This window comes from Engraulis encrasicolus, chromosome 12, assembly GCF_034702125.1.
Source record: "Engraulis encrasicolus isolate BLACKSEA-1 chromosome 12, IST_EnEncr_1.0, whole genome shotgun sequence".
NCBI lineage: Eukaryota > Metazoa > Chordata > Actinopteri > Clupeiformes > Engraulidae > Engraulis > Engraulis encrasicolus.
In genome coordinates, this window is record NC_085868.1 from 29,729,095 (window position 1) to 29,744,094 (window position 15,000).

Consider the following 15,000-nt stretch of genomic DNA (forward strand, 5'->3'; position numbering starts at 1 on the left):
GGAGGGAGTTGATAAAAGACATTTTCAAATTATATTCTTAACTTTTTGTTCAGCAATTACACAGCATGAAAGGGGGAGGACATTTTTCTGATGTTCCTTTGGGGGGGCTATGGTTTTAGAATTGAACATGCGAAAACAAAGCAAGATCAAGCAAACAGCAATACAGAATGGGTGGAGGGTGAAAGGGAGGGCATCATTACTGTCACAATCTGGCGACACGTCATTGCATGAGTGTGTTATTGATATTGTACAGTCCAGCAGATGAAAACACTTGGAGCTGAGTGGTGTGGTTAAATCAGCCTGGATTGTGTTTCCATTACAAATCTCGTTACCCGAAGAATAGTTACGTTTTTGGCATTGTTACTTAGCATTACTTTACTAGTTGACGTTCTATTAGTTTACTCGGAAGTGTGGGAACATGGAGTTGTGGAACATAGGGCCTATATTTGAATAATTTCTTAAACATGTGTGAAAGTGGGGCAGCAGGAATAAGCTGTGGGACTATTGGCCCTCTGACGTCTGACCCCTTTGTAGGCCCACAGATCCAAGAGGTTAGATTGCATTTTGTGAATGCTCATGCGACCACTGTATAAGGTAACAGGCTCGAAGGAAAGTGCAGGGTTAAAACATACGGCTCCCTCTTGAATTGATGGTGTTCTACACAGTGTGGATTTCCAGATGACATGTCCAAAAATATTTGAAAAAAAATGTGAAAGCATTTTTGAATTTCTGAAAGATATTCTGAATGGCTGATATAGCATCACGAGTTGAGATAAATGTTAGTTAGAGTTTGAGCAACTCAGATATTAGTGGAATCCAGAGGTATAATGTCTCTCTTTACATTTCTCTTAATTGGCATGTCAACTATCTTTTTTCCAGCAGTGTTTAATAAACTATCCAACTCTGGGTCTTCTTCATGGGTATTACTTATATTTCTGAATTTACTAAAGTTCTCGTAGAACCATAGCTATGTCTATTAGTGTTGTACACCACACATATCCCTCACAGATGCCTTATTAAAATATAAGCAATGTTATATGTTTTACTGATATGGTTACTTTTTTCTTCTTTCCCTGTGGCAGCATTCATTTCATTTGTTATCGACACCTCATCACATCGCTTTTAAACAGGCCAATAGCATAACGTAACATCATCTCATAACGGACATGTCTGTCCGTGAGAACTAACTGGTGAGTCCCTTTGGGATGTGAAATAACTGTTACCCATTAGTGATACAAATGGCTATACTGCTATGTTGCCTTTTTATGTGCTGTTGGTCAGTTCACCAAACATTGCTACTGGCAATAAAAGCAGTGAGATAAATGCTGTCCTGCTACAGTACAAGATTGAAAACTTTTAACGATTTAAATCTCTTAGACGGCAAATGGGTATTTGTGACCACTGGCAAGCTGTTTTGTGTGGTTTCTACAGCTGGGGAACTAATTTACACATTGCATGCGTGGACTGCAGTAAGGCAAATAATAGCTGGCGCTTCAATGTGTTTCTCACAAAGTTAAAAAAAAGTGTCTCTGAAATACTGTCAGTCCTTATGGCGATTATTTTGGATTTTTTTCCCACACAGAAGATATACAACACCATACAAATGAAGGAGATAGAGAACAGAGAAGTATTCCAGGTTCCTATTGAATGAATGCACATATTAAACTGACAGCTCGAGGGAGCCAATATACCTTGGCAGAGCTATCAGCTGCCAGTTTACTACTGACAACATAAAGTACAACCATCTTAATAAAAAAAGCACAGCATGCACTTTTAACCAATATGCCAAGGCAAGTAACAGTACTTAGTTTTGTGCTTGTGAAGATAGCCTACCTTAGGTATCAGTGAGGCCACAATATCTGCATAGTGCATGCATCTTTAATCAAAATACCCAAAACGCTTGCGGGTAGGTTTTATTCCAGCGGAAGCCAGATACATTGAGTTTAAGTATTTAACTCAACAACTTGGGTCTATGAGATGCCGTGGCCCTGCACTCCACTCCACTCCACTCCACTTTACTCTTGTACTTCACATCACTGTTTGACCTCATGCACACAGCCCATATGGAATAATAATAATGCAATCCTGTAACAGCATCTTCATTGCCATATTTTTGAGTGTGTGCGGGTCACACTCAGCACGTAATGTGAGACCAGGGCCGCTGACAAGTTTGGCCCGGGCCAAGAAAAATACTGTAAGTTATCTGAAAGGGTCCCCCACCTTATACTGTGCATATAATATAACGGCGACCCAACTCTGGGCTACATCTCCCCCTGGGCCAGAGTCAACTTACCCCTTTGTCCCCCACAGTTGGCTGCCCCGGGTCAGGCAGAGGGGAGCATGGAGGAGAGGAGGCAAGCTGCAGAAAAAAAATAGCATTGTGCCATGACAAATGTTCTACTTACTATTCAGTGATGCGTATTTGCACCTACTGCCCTGAGGGCTTGTCATCTTCAGGTCTCAGGTTATGTCTAGCCTGCGGCGGTGCCTAACAGTGCTAGACAAGACCTGTTTAGTATAGGGACTCATTTCCAAGTACTTTCTTTCTTTTCTCGCAGCAGTCTGATATATCTGAATAGCATTGTGTGTGTTTATTTTTGTTGAATGCCTAGCCTACGTGACATGAAGTGGCAGCCACTCACATGGCTTTGGACTAATTTTATTTTATTTTATTTTAATTTGTGTTATGCACACCAACAGCTACGCAAAAGTTACTGCAACATATTTCATGTAAAAGCCATTTCAGTGACAGTTAATGGTTAAAAGTCATCCAGTCCATAAGGAATAGGTCTACATAAACATTATGGATCACTCCTGTGTTGACTGGCAAACGCAAATTGGGAAGGGCCTTTTCTGCAATATGGTAATGTTGGTCATCATGATGGCACTCAGCTAGCTCAATATACACTGAATATAATGTCTCAATGTCTTTATGGACATCAGGATACTAAAACATTTTGGACAATCCCATGCTCCCAACGTTGTGGGAACAGTTTGGACCATGCCGTTCCTCTTCCATCATGACATACTGTGCACAAAGCAAGGTCCATAAAGACATGGATGACAGAGTATTAATATGGATGAACTTGACTGACAGTCCTAACCTGAATGCAATAGAACACCTTTGGGAGAAATTAGAGCAGAGACTGAAAGCCAGGCCTTCTGGACCAGTGATTCTCAAAGTGTGGTCCGGGGACCACTGGTGGTCTGCAACAGAGCTCAGGTGGTCCGTGAGGGGATTTCTAATTTTCAAAGACAAACTAGCTGTAGGCATATTTGTAACATTATTACAAAGCTAATCACAGCTGAAGTAATATTTTCACCACAATAAGACAGGCTTGTAGAGTGAAAACAGAAAGTGATCTGCATCAAAATTAGCAGTGTCAAATTAGTAACCATCAACTGTTAATTCAGTTGACAGGTGGTCCCTGAATATTCTTGGGGGGATAAAGTGGTCCTCGGTCTGAAAAAGTTTGAGAAACACTGTTTTAGACCAACATCACAGTGTGTGACCTTATCAATGCACTTTTGGAAGAATGGTCAAATATTCCTATAAACAGAGTACAAAAAAGCTTGAGAACCACTAGTTTATGAGCTGGATTTGTTTGAAACGAATGCAAAGTCATTCAGTTGTTGTTGTTTTATTTATTTGTTCATTATTATGTAATCAGAGTGATTCCTTCCTGGGGAGTGGGACCATATGCTCTTACCATTTTTTTTTTAATCTGAAGTCTGGTGTCTGATGTTGGGAAGGCAATTAACAGTCAATACAGTTATGCCTCACTTACATAAAAGTGGCCCTCTTTGTATCCTTTAGAGAACAAACCTGTCAGGTGATCTTCTTGTTGTACCATCACTTGTTGTACCATCACTTGTGTTGGCCAGAGTGCCAAGGTTTTATTTAAAACACCAGACCTGTTGATTTAAACTAGATGAAGCCAAAGCTTTTGTCAGCTTCCCGTGTGTCTTTTTAATGGTTTTGTTTTTGTTTCTTAATCAGAAAAAAGGGTGTAATTTATTACCACTTGGATGTGCTGCATTGAGCAGCCTCGGCCACTCTAATTACAAGAGACAAGGATCAATGCTGCTCATTCATTAGCTGAAGGAATAAATATTTAAACATGTTAGCGCTTAATTCTCAAGCCGTCTGACCTAATGATCTTATCAACTTGCACCATTGTCTTTTTGTCACTGCATTAAGACAGTTTGTTAATCTCAAAGGGCATTGCAAGACATGGGAGAGTGCATTGTGGGCATGTAGCTTGTTAGAACCTATAAAACTAACGTGAAAATATTTGACATTTGCTGCAGTTAATGAATCCATTGATCTTCACTGAAGTTGGAAAAAAATAAAGCATTTAAATGTTTAGCATTTCCTCACTGTGCTAGTGAAATTAAACATTTCCAGCTTTTGTAATGTACATACTCTTTAGTATATTGGTCTTAGCAGCAGTGCTGAAAATGAATAACCCCACAATTTGTCCCTTGTGAAAGTCTCTTGCCTTTCACATTTCCTTGGAGCTTAATACTTTTTCACTTGCTTTTGTAATCAAACAGAGCAAGAGTTGACCACACGTGATCTTCACCAAGAAAAATCAGTAGTGTAGAATGACTAGGTACAATGCAGCTGACACTTATTGTGAGTCTACCTCATTATGCTCCACCACTGCTGCCTTGCAGTTCAGGCATTGAGACTCAGAGAGATTTGTTAGTTTTAATGATTTAATGTTAACATAGTTCACCATGAATTTGACAGAAGGTAGACGGCCCTTGGTGTAGGTTCAATTATCAGCCTGGGTCTTGCAACATCCAGTAGAGCCAATTGAGACAGACATGTAACCCCCTTGGCAGGTTCATTGGACCAAACTGGTGGTGGTGGGGATGGAGGAGGAGATTTTGAACTGACCTCACCTAAAGCCTAATTTGCACAGGATTGACATTACCAATGGAAAGGTACTTTGGAATAATTACAGAAAATGTCTAAGTTCTTGGTCCCATGCGAATGTGCCATGTCTGTACTTTGTGAAGTAATAGTTGCATTTTCAACCACATATATTTGCCCAATGACAACGAAATCTGCTTGATCGCATAAAGGTAGGGGTGAATGCTCGGCAACCAACGTGGACAGAAATATCTAACATGACTTCCAGAGACAAAAAAAACCTGCTGTGTTCAGCTTGAAGCAGTGAGTGAACTGCCTGTTAGGGCCAAAACATACCAAGGCGGAACGGAACGGTCGCAGGACAAACGCGGTCTTTCAGCCTGCGTGTTTTTCTCTGCCTTTCACACTGACAGCGTCGGCGTGCGCGGCCAGTCCTGTTCAAAACCCTACCCACAGCCAAAGCTAGCATGCTACTCTGCCATTCATTTGAATGAGACACCGCCGGTCGCCGGCGTGAAAAATACGCTCGAGTTCTATTTTCCAAATGCAGCGCGGCGCGGAGCCGGCTCACGCGCCGCTGACGCTCGACTACCGCCGGTTGGTGTGTAAGGACAGATATGTTTCAATGTATTTTCACCGACGCCGGTAAAAAACGCGGCCGTTCCGCGACGCTTTACCGCCCTGGTGTGTAAGACCCCTTACAGGAACTCCTTAATACATAACAAGACCACGACAATTAGATCAGGTTTACAATTGGCTTTCGCGAAAGGAGAGAGATTGAGAAGCCTGGAAAGGGTGTTCCTAGCATGGCATCCTCTCTGTCTCTCCTTCCACAGTGGCCGTCTTTAGTGGAGAACACATCACAGAAGAATAAACTTACAAGGTCATAGTTCAGCTAAGTGGTAACTTGTCTGAGACACACTTAGGAGAGATGTCTCGTCCTGGTACATATGTCACATAATTCATAGCAAGAGGTCACACAAGAACAGAATTTAAGCAGACAGAGTTTAACCAGAAACACAGAAAGAAAAAGTCCTAACTACAGGTTATAATTTTATTACACTGCCTCACAGACATGTGGACTGCACATGGAATTCACGTCAGCTAGACGAGTGCCAATCAGGGCAGATAACCAACGACATGGAGAAGACCCCATTCCAGGGGATGCATTTCTCGAAAGCATAGTTGTTAGCAGTTAGCAACTTGGGAAGTTTCCAATGGGAAATTGCATTGCAACCATAAAAGTAGCTTCCGTAGTTAGCAACTACGCTTTCGAGAAATGCACCCCACCCAGCCCAGCTGCCAAGGTGCGCAGCAGAAAATCTGAGCCCGCGATACCATGACACCATGTGACATGAATGCGGAGCAGAAGTCACTCCCATAAACCATGTCACGGACACAAATTCTAACCAGAAGGCATTCTAATATTGCAGTGGGCATGCGTCTGCTACAGGATGCGGAAATGCCAGCGCAAATTCCAAATTACCTACCTGTATTTCGCAGAGACACAGAAGTCCTGTGTGAATGCGTGGCTCTGTGTTTGTGATTGCAATTGCATATCTATTGTCTTTTCCTAGAGTAACAATGGAGATTACTGATGAAACTTTGATTAATCGCATTTTGGGGGCAAGTGGTAGTCGACCTATCCCGTTTACAGTGAAACATAAGCAAAAATAACTCCAAGAAAAACTCCAAGAACTCTATGAGATGAAACAGAAAGTTGTGATGTTACAATTACTCCGGTCATTTTGTCTGTACACTGAGTAAATTACAGACTTTCGCTTATCCCGTCCGCATGCGGCGTGGGGGTAATAGCTAATTACGCCTGGTTAATATTCATCCTGTGAGAATTAGGCTTAAAGGTACACTGTGCAGGAGATGTTCAAAAAAGGTACTGCAACTATGCTGCTCATTGGAACTGGGTTGCCAATTCACCCATTCAGAATCGACGTCCTCACCGAATACGTGCGCATCGTTGACTCAAACACACCAGAGATGTTTTAAGGGTATTACAAGAGACTTCACTCCTCCGGGTGGTACTGCACAGAATGAATGGGCTGCGCTCTCTCGACAGCGGCACCTAGGTGAACTGCAGGCATGGGTAAAATAGGGAGTGGGGAGCATGTATGTAAAACTAGCTGTGAACACACACATGAACAGACTGTGCAGACCCTAAAGAGAGAAACCCTGCCGTCCTGAAGCGTGTAGGTTGATTAAAAAAATAGAGATTCTGAAAAGTACACTTGTTATGCTATTTTGAGAGGGAAGAGGCTGTTCCAGAAGCATAGGAGATGTTTGTTGTTAAAGACATTTAACTATTGACTGGACTGAGGACAGCAGGAATGCCCGTGTCTGTGGTGCCCACTCCATATCTGAAGTTAGTGTGACCATGCGTTGTCTTATTTCGGGAAAAAACATGTCGAGTTTCTGTACAAGTGAACGGTGCATGGTCGATTCTGTTCCAATGATGCGCACACAGCCAAATTACGTCATATCTTTTTACAAACTGTAAAGGGGTCAATTGCTTTTCAGGAAAGTTTACTAAGTAATAAACTAATATTTCTAGTATGGTCCAAGTACAGTCATTTTTGCAGCTAAGAATGGCTATTTCTGGAAATTCAAAATGGCGGACCATGGAGAAGATCCCCCTTTTCATGTATGGTAAGTGCAATTTTTCCAGTCATAATGAATACTTTTAATTTGATGGTGGTGGTAAGTATCCATGAAAAAGGTAACATTAGTGAATGGGTAGCATGGATTCTGGAAACAAAAAATCTTACACAGTGTACCTTTAAGGCAGCAAGAGAGGTGAGTTAGACATGTCATCATGGCTCTTCAAAATGCACATGTGACATTTGAGTCTTCCTGGCAGCACTACCACATGGCCTTATACTTCTTCTTTATTTTTCGGTGTCCTTGATTGGCTGTTCCGCTAACACGTATAATCGAAAAAGATCTTATTTTAATAAACCCCAAACTTGCATTCTGGCTGGTGGTGGTAGTGGTGGTGGTGGTGTGTACATCCAATAATTCATTGAAAATAAAGGAAATGGCCTCCTTTTGTCAAATATGTAGGCCTATTAAATAATTAAAGGGAATGATTTTTGAGGACAAAGGCCGTGTGTATTTGTGTGTGTGTGTCTGTGTGCTTGCCGGCATATGGTGCATGTTTTTTTCAATGCCCCATACTATCCAGCCATACTAATCAAACCTCAATGCACAAATTGATACCACAGCTCTTCCACCTGGTACTATAATCCTGTAAATCAGGGTGCATACACACCGCAAGCATGGATGTCCACTTCACGTTCACTGAACGTGTCCGGTATCAGTCCGAAATGGTTAGAATACATGTAAACAGATCAGGCCTTGCACACAGGAGTGTAAGCGCAGTGTAAGCGCGGCGAATGTCCGGCCCGATCGGACATGTCTGCGATGCTCCCTGAAAATATCCCTCGAGTCTATTTTCCTGCGCGGATGTTCGCGTTCAATGAGCGGCTTCCATTGAAAATGAATGGCTGCTGCCCGCGGATAGAACGCGGACGCTGACTGTGCAGTGTGAAAGGCAGCCCGCGAACCTCTCGGACTCGCAATGCTCCCGGACACGTTAAGCGAACGCGAATATCTTGGTGTGTATGTACCGTCAGGGTTCCATTTTGTGTGGCTGTGAGAAAAGAGGAACTGAGACACTAGAAGCCAATTAGGCCTTTTATGTGTGTGTGCTCCCCCACTGCCCTCCACTATTGGAGAAAAAGGACAAACATCCATCTGATATAGCCTACTGATTGAACTGAACTGAGCACCGAGCCATACTGCTTGCTGCCCCCTCATTTGTCATTGACATCCTCCAAGATACATTTGTCTTCAATAGAGACATGACATAACTTGTTTATTTTCCCGTTGAAGGGTATGAAGAAAAGCTTAGTGTGTTGGAACAATGACTCTCTCTCTCTGTTATAGTATGTCCACTCTGGAGGTCAAGCTGTGATTGGGATTTTTTTTCTGGCTGTGACCATGAACCATAGCAACAGTACAAGTTGGCTTTAGTGTAGCCTTATATCAAATACCAACACACTCACTCTGAGTCCTGGAGATAAATGCAGTGCCAGACCGAATGTCAATGTCGGCCGTCAGCTGAGAAAGCGTTCTAGCAATCTAGTCCGTGCAGCACTTAGCTTAATGCTATGTAAGATAGCGCCTGGTTGAGTCTAACCCCATATGGTCGAAGGGGAAATAACTTAAAACCAGATGTGCTGCATAGTGGTGCGCAATATGGCCACATTACAAGAGCAAATGAGCAAAAATCAACTGAAATAAATAATATATTTTTTAGCCCGAGACAGCAGTTTCATCTTCACTTATTATGTCCCTGCCATCAGTGAACTAAAACATTTGTAGTGTGTCTTGTTCTGAGTGGAATATATGATGCCATAGATTGACAATGTGGTAGCAGTGCATTGATATGTTATTATACAGAATAAGCCAGGGCTGGACTGTCCATCTGGCATACCGGGCATTTCCCGCTGGGCCCTGCACCCTGGTGGGCCCCTATTTTCAGAACTGTACATTTACATTTCTGAAAATAGGGACCCACAAGGGTGTGGGGACCACCAGTGAGTCAGTTCTGCGCCGCTAATTATGAGGGGGCCCTTAAAGCCAAAAATGCCTGGGTCCTATTTCTCCCAGTCCAGCCCTGGTATAAGGCTGATTATGAGCTGCATTTCATTACCTTAAAATGAGGCTAACATATGAGTATCACTAAAGTTTTATGATATTTGGTTGGGCTCATAGATAACCACCTTCATTAACTGCATGCATTGCTGCTCTGCTGTAGTTGGCTTTTGCCTGGCAAGCTGAAAGGTATGACGCTGGGTTGAAGGCAAGAATTTTAAGTTACAGTTGAGGTGAGGCAATGTTTCAAGAGATAAATGCTAATCCACATACATAACTATTTGTGATAGGGCAAGGACATGGTTTTCTTGCTATTGTAGGCCTATAGGTACTGTAGGTACTAAATGTGTGTGACACTGTGGCCCCACCAGGAAATGAAACCTGGCCTAAATACTAAAAGTTTGTACATTCAGAGATTGTATTTATCCTGAGTGGTTGAAAAATGATGTGTCAACATGATATGGATATAAACACCACACCTTTTTCTGATAATTTGTACTAATGTAGTTTATCTTCTATTATGGCAAATGGTACAATATGCAAAGTCTTTAAATGGCCATAAAAGGATGGCCTTTGCGTTTTCCAGTGATATTTAAACCCTCATGACTGTTTAAGACGCAGCGATATAAATCTGCTGTTACCAGAATGGCAATGACCAAATCATAATGCATTACTAAAGGCCTGTGTTATATCATAGTAGTGTAGTATTATGATAGTTAATTTTACAATGGCTATTACAGTGTTCCACTGGTGGAATGGCGTGCATTATGGGGCTACGCAATTCAGTTAATTGAACCCACTATCTGTGCATGTTAACAATTCCATTCACTGATTTAAGGTTTTTACACATCTTAAGTAGACTTCAACTCAATGGGCAAAGCAATGATTTTTCCCTGCATTTCATATTCTGTGCATGAAAAAACAAAGCCGATTCGCTATGATTAAGCTACTTTTTAATTTAATCTGTGGTATTGACTTCCTCCCTCTTTAGAGAGGCACAATGCCCGTATTCACAGCAGCTGCAGCATCACAATTGTCTGCTATTCATATCTTGTGCAGCGTTTCAATGAGTGCAGAGAGGCTGGGAGAGAGAGACAGAGGCTTAAATTAACCAGCTGTTGAGAGTGTGATTTGAACCTCATAATAAGGGCTCAGAATTATGTTGACTGCTTTCATAGCCTCCGACAAGGCCCTTTGTGTTTCGGTTCATGTCCAAGGAGACCCGGGGAGAAGAAATCGTCTGACCCTGACTGTAATACTGAATTACCTCTCCCTGCATCTGAATGTGCCGTGGGAATCGCGTTAACAAGGCGAAAAAAGCCAGGCAGACATGGAGCATGGAGAACGTAATCTTATGCTCTGCATTAACAATTAAATATCAGATGCCAAAGGGACTTCTCTCACTCGCTTGCTTCTGCACCATTCTCGTGATGGAAGCTATGGAGGAGAGTCTAAGACAGAGATGATGTAAGGTGTCGAGAATGTACAGGATGAAGAAAGTCAGAGATAAAGTAGTAGAGAAGGAGGCAAGGGAAAAAGGAATGTAGGATGGAAGGAGGAAAAGAGGGGCTAGTTGAGGGACGGAAGAAATATACAGTAAATGTCTGAGGAACACAAAGCAGCATGCATGCTCCTTTGCATTGAACTCCTTCCCACACAGATCATCAAGAAAAAGGAATAATTAGGTTTGAAGTTGTACCAGAATGCAAACACATTTTCCGTGGTGGGTTGATGCTTTGTAATTCCGTGCCAATGAAGGGGTCAGCGTGCAAGCAAGCAGAAATATTGCGACGGGGGTGGCTGCTATTGTAACTGATGCGAAAGTGTTGGTGAAGCTTTATTTTAAAAATCCATTTAGGGCAGTTGGCATGAATGCCAAATTACTGCAATTACAATAATAGCGACCATAAATATGCAAATGGTGGACTGGGTGTTGTTTTTCTTCCCTCATTGTTTGCTGATGAAAAGTTAAGTGTTTGTGGAAATTGTAGTTTTGATTTATGCATGTGCCAAACCACTTCACATTTCAATAACACTCTTTATGAGAATCCAAGCAGGATTTTTAATAGCCCTTATTGTATAGCAAAGTAGAGGAGTAGAGGCAAAGCCTAGACCTAATGTAACTTTTATTTCTGTTTCTATCTTGCTTTATCAGTGACATAATTGTGATGGTAAAAATGTTAACAGTTTTGTCCCAGCAAGCTAGGAGAACTGCACCCACATTTTTTCTGAGCAGTTTGCACCTTGGTTGTAATCTGTGCGTCTTGGTTGTAAAAGGTCCCATTAGTGTTCATCAAGGCATTCACAATTATGTTAACATGAACGAAACATCATGTACGACATGGGCAGACATCTGTGTAAAATGCTGTTATATATAATATGCAATTATATATTGATGTAAAGTGCAAACATCTCTTTCAACATTATGCGTCGCTTTAGTGAGTAAGCTACAACATGACCTGCATTACTAGAACACACATACACAAAACAACTTTGACAGCTGTGAAGTGCAATTTGTCCTCTATTTTCTACTTCACATGCATGTGTTGTTGGATTTACATGCAGCAGTTGAAGAATTTATTTATTTCCCCTTCAGGTAACCCAGACCCTTTTCTATTTTGTTACCCATGGTATACACGCAGAGGCACATCTTGTCACCTGGCTAGGCAGGCATCCACTTGGGGCCCCCCAAGCCCCAATATAGTGAATAATAGCTCACACTTTACTATGGTAGTGGCAATTTTGTCTCAAATGTTCATTCCTTTGAATTTTCGCTTGGGGCCCCACATGGCACTAGAATCGCCTCTGTATACACGCATTGCAACACATGCTGAAGGTACCGAGGAACATGCAAATGAGTCCTTTGAAACAACTTCCCCGGCTGGCTGAGGGAGTAGGCGGGCACAGTAAAATGTGAGCGTGATTGCAGCTTCGCGTCCTGATTGCAGAGCCCAGAGCAGTCGGATTATGTGTGTGTGTGTGTGTGTGCGTGCGTGCGTGCGTGCGTGCGTGCCTACTTGACGATTTCAGCTGGACGTGAAACATGCCCTAATTCAAAGCGACCGAGCCCATGGCGTCTTGAAGAGGCCTTCCAAAGCGAAATCTATACAACTTTCCCACACCCCCCACCCCCACCCCCCGACTCACCCCTTCCCATCCACCATATGACCAGGTTATGATTTTCAAATGCGCCACTACAACACAGAAAGTCCCATCTCACAACCGCTTCTTTCTGATCAACATATCCATGGAGGAAGGTGTGTGTGTGTGTGTGTGTGCGTTCGTGCGTGCGTGCATGTGTCTGTGTGTCTGTGCATGTCTGTGTGTGTGTGTGTGTGAGAGAGAGAGAGAATGCCTGTGTGTGTGATCGAGGGCAACAGGAGTGTGTGTGTGTGTGTGTGTGTGTGTGTGTAAGCATGCAGGTAATAAATAACCCTACTGGGACGTCAATTTTGTCCCCTACTATACCTCTCTGAGTAGTGACAGGCTAGCAGTCTGTTTAAGTGTTTATATTTGGGACCTAATTGGCTCTAATGGTATTCAGGAGGAGACTGCTCAGTGTCAGCCTGAATTAATACCCAAGGAAGGCAAGGCATCAGCACTTCAAGCTGTGACAGCTCCACATACTATAACAGCCATTCTTCACGAGACTGTGCATATCAGGCGGGCACGCGAGGAATAGTGATCGCGTCGTAAATCACAGCGATGTTAACCAGAGTATAGCTGGTAACCACAATAGCTCTTCACACAGCCTGTGTTTGCCGTCATTCGAATATGGAGGCATTGTGTTGCCTTTTCTGTGGTATTTAGTGCACCGTTTTGTCACTCTGTGTCCCCCCTGTGTGTGCTTGTTTTGTCATTGAAAAACACTGCAGATCTGTTATTGGTTGCCAAATCCCCCCCACCCTGCTTGCTGCAAGAGCCACTCAACTCCTTCCTCTCACGTCCCTCCCAGTCTCTGTCTACTACACCACCATAGCTGCCAAGAAAGACACAGAGAACAATTATTTGTCAGGCCACGCTCCTCCACAATGTACGCACGCGCACGCACACACACACACACACACACACACACACACACACACACACACACACACACACACACACACACACACACACACACACACACACACACACACACACACACACACACACACACACACACACACACACACACACACTCGCATGCACAGCCCTACCTTAATGTCTTTGTGGGGCCCCCCCATTTACTTCCATTCATATTAACCGTAGCCTCTTACTGCAGCAGGGGTCGCCGGCGACCCTATTCACTCGCTGAAAATGCTTAACTACATCATAACAACATTGCTGTGACATTACAGAGAGCCATAGTGCTGCGCTAAGGCTAAACTATGCCCAAACCAAAACAATCCCTAACCTTAACCTGTCAGTGAAGAAATTTGTTTACATTTTTACTTTCACCAGTAACAGCAAAACTATCCCAGCAAAAGGGGTCAAAACATATATGGTCCAGGATTTGGGCCCCGCATGGAGCGAGAGCCCCACCTTGTTGGTGTGCTCCAATAGCAGTGGCCTCACAAAGGTAGATTGGTGCAGTACACACACACACACACACACACACACACACACACACACACACACACACACACACACACACACACACACACACACACACACACACACACACACACACACACACACACACACACACACACACACACACACACACACACGCACAGTCTCTCTCTCTCTGCCCAATCCCTATTCCCCCAAGCTCCTTCATAATTTCACTTTCATCCATCCACTAGCAGACCCAAGCCCTTCCTTGTCTATTCCTCACCATCACAGCTGCCATAGCACAATACATACAGGACAGTTATTGGCAACACAACCTCCAAACACCTCACCCACTAGTGATGTGTCGGTTGGGAAGGAACCGGTTCTACGTGCCGGCTCTTTGAAGTGAACGACAGGAACCGGTTCCACAATGGGAGCCGTTTTGGAAGCAGACATTTTTTTATGGTCTTCTGGTGCCTTGTTGTGCATATGCTCTGCAATTTCCACAGAGCCGAAGATTTGCTTTCCCTTGTTGTTGCGGGAAACCACTTTTTTTTCTAAATTTGTTTGTGTGAAAACACCACATAATAGGCCTAGATGTATAATGGGCATCAGCAGAGGTTACAGATAGCAGTCTAGGAGCAGAAACGCGACAGGAGCAGACCAGAAACTAAGCGAGAAATATGTATGTCGAAATACGGAGCCGGCTCTCCATAGTAAGAAGAGACAAAAAAATGCATCTCATAAGAGCCGGAAATCCCATCACTATCACCCACCAACACAACCACCCCTATCCCTCATTCTTCTTAACTCCAGCTCCTCGCTACACATCACAATCCCAACAGTCATGGAACCACAAAGTGCAGAGCAGTTATCAACAACCCACGCACCTACTGTACCCAACCCATCTC